At 37.9% G+C, this 5,028-nt stretch overlaps 1 protein-coding gene across 1 annotated transcript in view; it reads left to right on the top strand.

Moving 5' to 3' along the window:
* LOC107610957 (pentatricopeptide repeat-containing protein At1g74600, chloroplastic-like) overlaps positions 1 to 5,028 on the top strand; it is a 39,810-nt gene that overhangs the window by 7,294 nt on the left and 27,488 nt on the right. The gene's annotated exons all lie outside the window — the stretch shown is intronic.

Below are 5,028 nucleotides of genomic sequence, written 5' to 3'. Positions count from 1 at the left end.
AACTAATTAGTCCCTTGACTTTCCTTTACTTTAGTAAAGGTTAACTAAGTGGAATTTAGATTCAACTTTCATTATTGTTGAGAGAGATAACTAAGTTGGACTTCCAATTTCTCTTACCTTGCCAGAAGTTTGCTTTACAGTATTTATTTATTTTAATTGCCATCTACTTTACTTGTCATTTAATTCACTTGCTTCTCACCTTCTAAACCCCGATTACAACCTTTATAGCCAATAATAAGAACATACTTCCTTGCAGTTCCTTGAGAAGACGACCCGAGGTTTGAATACTCGGTTAACAATTTTAAAAAGGGTTTGTTACTTGTGACACCCAAAACATTTGTACGAAGGGATTTCTGTCGGTTTAGAGACTATATCTACAACGCGACTGTTTTTATGAACTTCTTTACTGGCAAAAATCCTAACGTCACTACTACAACTGATGCTTTTCTCCAAAGATTGTGCAGATGGACTTGTCTGTCGCCCTATTGAAACGTCTTCCGGTTCCCTTCCTAGTGGCCATCCTGAAAGAAGAGAAAAGGGAAGAAAAGTAACCCAAAAACAAAGATAAAAAACAAATAAAATATATTTGGGTTAATACCAAATAATGAGGGTCTCAATTATATGGTAGCTACAACATACAAGTGAGAAAACAGTAGAAGCAAATGGCATATCAATAGTGTAAAAATTGCAACAAAGGGGAAGAGATAGTAGGTAATGAGAGACGATATAAATTCATGTCAATGAAAAAGGAACACATGTATCATAAAAGATTGGCATTGGCAGATAAATAATATCGCCCAACAGTGTAAAACAAGTCACTAAGCACCAAAAGAATTCAAGAAAAGATGCAACAGTTGAATAAGAAAATTCAACACCGAAGAAAAAGTATCAAATTTAGAAAAGAAAATAAAAATATACATAAAATTAAAATGTAATGAGTGGAGGTATGCAAATGCAATAAGGAAAATAGAATGAAAGAGAATAAAGATGAGAAGTTAAATAAATGAAGGAGAAGAAAGTAAGAAAGGAGGAGGAGAGAAGGATAAAGGATTATAATTGAGAAAAGAATTAGGATTGGGGGAGGGAAGAATTGAAATCAGGCGGTGTATGTGTTTAATTGTGCGTCACATGCGACGCGTACGCGTACGGCACGCGTACGCGTGGGTTGGAAAGTTTGAAGTGACGCGGACGTGTCAGAGACGCGTACGCGTGATAGTGGTTTGTGCCAATCGCGCGAATGTAGCCCTGCACACGCACAACTCTCGGGTTGAAACGCAGGTCGGCCAAAAAGGCATACGACGCGTGCGCGTAAGGCACGCGCACGCGTGAACAGCCATTTTGTGAAAATGACGCGCACGCGTCAAGGACGCATACGCGTGATGGGGTTTGTGCTACTAGCACAGTTCCAGCCCCAAACCAGCACAACTCTCTGGCCAAACACCCATTTACGCCGATTTCCTTATCCATGCGTGCGAGTGCTTGACGTGTACGTGTGGAGTGCCAAGTTTGCGAATGACGCGCACGCGTCAGGGACGCGTACGTGTGATCTTGTTTGTGCATAACGCACACTTCCTGCGCCACTCCCGCACAAATCTCTGTTCACGTCTTCTTATTCTCGCAAGCACATACGACGCATACGCGTCATGGACGCCCGGGCGTCGTGTGTTTTTTTTATGCAAAATGCAAAATGCAGCATGCAGATGAATATGCAGAAATTATGAATTACTACTGTGGAAAACAAAAGAAAATAAAACTAAGAATGAAAAGGAACAACAAAGAATTTCACAAATGAAACCTCGTTGCTAGTATAGTTTTTAAACCAACAAAGAATACTTTCATACAAAAGTTTGGTTGTCACTAAAACAAACCCAATAAAATTAAACCGAAGTATTTAAACCTCGGGTCGTCTCTCAAGGAATTGCAGGGAAGTGTACTTATAATTGGTTATGAGAAAAGTATCTTTCTGGGTTTTTGAAATGTGAAACAAGGAATGTAAATAACAAGGAAATAAAATAACAATTAAGAAAAGTCTTAGCAAGGATTGATAATTAGAAGGCCTTTCCTCATTATCATCCTCAATTGTGACATCAATTGTCCATTGCTCCCACTAGGTCAACCTCTAACTATGAAGGTAAGTCAAGTGGATAAATCAATTCGATTCCTCAAGTCCTAGTCAACTCCTATAAAAAGACTAGAGTTAGTGGAATTCAAATCAACTAGCAACTTTCAATAATCAATCAACAAGAAAGTTTGATAACTCAAGAGTCTCCAATTACTCAACCAAAGCCAAGAACATAAAAAGCTAATTTAAAAGCCAACCAAGCATTCTATCAAACATTTGGAAGGCACAACATAAAAGTATAGAAATTAATAAGAGGCAATAAAATCCAAACAACCAATTGAAAGCATCAGTAACATAAATTGAAGAAAGTAATCATAAATATGAAATACCTCAAATTGCATTAAATAGAAAATCAAGTCTAACATGAGAATTCATAAACCAAATTGTCAACATAAAATAATCAACAAGGAAAATAAATAAACTAGAATGCTAGAACAAATAAAAGTAGAAAAGAAACTACATTAAAGGAACATTGAACCTGGAATTGAGAAGAAATAAACCTAAAACTAAGAGAAATCCTAAAACCTAGAGAGAGGAGAGAGCCTCTCTCTCTCTCTAGAAACTACAGCTAAACCTAAAATTATCTCAATGAAAGTTGTCTCAATGAATCCTCCACTCCGCAGCCTCTAATCTGGGTTTTCTGGGCCAAAAACTGGGTCAAAAGGAGCCCAGAAATCGCCCCCAGCATTTTCTGATGCGTTCAGCACGTGGCCATGTCACGCGTACGCATCGCTGAACTTTTACAAAGTCACGCGTACACGTGATGTAAGCGTGCGCATCGCCTAACTGCATGTCAACTACGGAAAATTGTATATCATTTCGAAGTCCCAGATGTTAGCTTTCCAATGCAACTATAACCGCCTCATTCGAACCTCTGTAGCTCAAGTTATGATCGATTTAGTACAAAGAGGCCAGGCTGGATAACTTAGCAATTCCTTCAATTTCTTGTATTTCTTCCACTTTTGCATGCTTCCTTTCCATCCTCTAAGCCATTCCTGCCCTATAAACCCTAAAATCACTTAACACACATATCACGACATCGAATGGTAATAAGAGAGGATTAAAATTAGTAATTTAAGGCCAAAGAAGCATGTTTTCAATCATAGGACAGAATTAGGAAGGAAAATGTAAAATATGCAAATTATATGAATAAGTGTGAGTTTAGTGGATAAAATCCACTCAATTAAGTACAAAATATACCACGAAATAGTGGTGCATCAGCCGTATAAATAGGCTGTTACCACATCCATTAAATGCATATGCAGTTTATGATATGCAGATAAACTGACCAAGTAAGGAAATGTTATCGCATCCACTACAGGGGAATACATTTCTTCATAATCTATACCGGGTCTCTGTAAGAAACCTTGTGCTACAAGTCGGGCTTTGTAGCGCACAACTTCATTTTTCTCATTTCGTTTTCTCACAAATACACATCGATATCCAACAGGTTTTACATCTTCAGGTGTACGGACTACAGGTCCAAAGACTTCACGTTTTGCAAGTGAGTCTCATTCAGCCTTCATCGCTTCTTCCCATTTTGGCCAATCATTTCTTTGTCGACATTCTTCGACTGATCTTGGCTCAAGATCCCTGTTTTCATGCATGATATTTAATGCCACATTATATGCAAATATTACATTGACAATTGTCTTATTTCCGTCCCATTTCTCTCCTGTAAAGACATAATTTATCGAGATCTCGTCATTTTCACAATTTTTAGGTACCTGAACGTCTTCTGGCGTTAAAACTATATCAGAATTTTGGACAACTGCAGGTGTCTTTACTATCTCTTTTTCAACAGGAATAGTATTTACCTCTTTTTTCTTTCGAGGATTTTTGTCTTTGGAACCGACAGGCCTGCCACGCTTCTGGCGTGAATTTGCTTCAGTGGCTACTTGTTCTACTGGGACATCAATTCGAATTGGGACATTTTCCGCTGGTATATAAGATTTGGTTATCCTCTTTGTATCAAAAAATGCATCAGACAATTCATTTGCTATTCTTTGCAAATGTATAATCTTTTGAACTTCTAATTCACATTGCCCTGATCGAGGATCTAAATGCATCAACGATGATGTATTCCAATTAAGTTCCTTTTCAGGAAGCTTATTCTCTCCCCCTAATGTTGAAAACTTTGATTCATCAAAATGACAATCCGCAAACTGGGCTTTAAATACATCTCCAATTTGTATCTCAAGATACCTCACTATAGAGGGAGAATCATATCCAACATATATTCCCAATTTTCTTTGGAGTCCCATTTTGGTGCGATTAGGTGGTGCCATGGGAACATATATCGCACACCCAAATATTCTTAAATGGGAAACATTGCTGGCCAAAAGCTAATTGCATAGGAGAGAACTGATGGTAACTCGTTGGCCTCAACTGAATAAGTGCTGCGGCATGTAAAATAGCATGCCCCCAAATTGAGGTTGAAAGATTTGTTCTCATAAGTAAGGGTCTAGCAATTAATTGGAGGCTCTTAATAAGTGATTCTGCTAACCCATTTTGTGTGTGAACATAAGCTACTGGATGTTCAACAGTTATTCCATGAGCCATATGATGAGCGGATAATTTATACGCTTTTTGGCATTGTTTTTAGTATGTTTTTAGTAGGATCTAGTTACTTTTAGGGATGTTTTCATTAGTTTTTATGTTAAATTCACATTTCTGGACTTTACTATGAGTTTGTGTGTTTTCTGTGATTTCAGGTATTTTCTGGCTGAAATTGAGGGACTTGAGCAGAAATCAGATTCAGAGGTAGAAAAAGGACTGCTGATGCTGTTGGATTCTAACCTCCCTGCACTCAAAGTGGATTTTCTGGAGCTACAGAACTCGAAATGGCGCGCTTCCAATTGTGTTGGAAAGTAGACATCCAGGGCTTTCCAGCAATATATAATAGT

The sequence above is a fragment of the Arachis ipaensis genome, chromosome B08 (genome assembly GCF_000816755.2).
Source record: "Arachis ipaensis cultivar K30076 chromosome B08, Araip1.1, whole genome shotgun sequence".
NCBI classification, from domain to species: Eukaryota; Viridiplantae; Streptophyta; class Magnoliopsida; order Fabales; family Fabaceae; genus Arachis; species Arachis ipaensis.
Note: the sequence above shows the minus strand (reverse complement) of the source record. Positions and strands in the feature narration are given on the sequence as shown.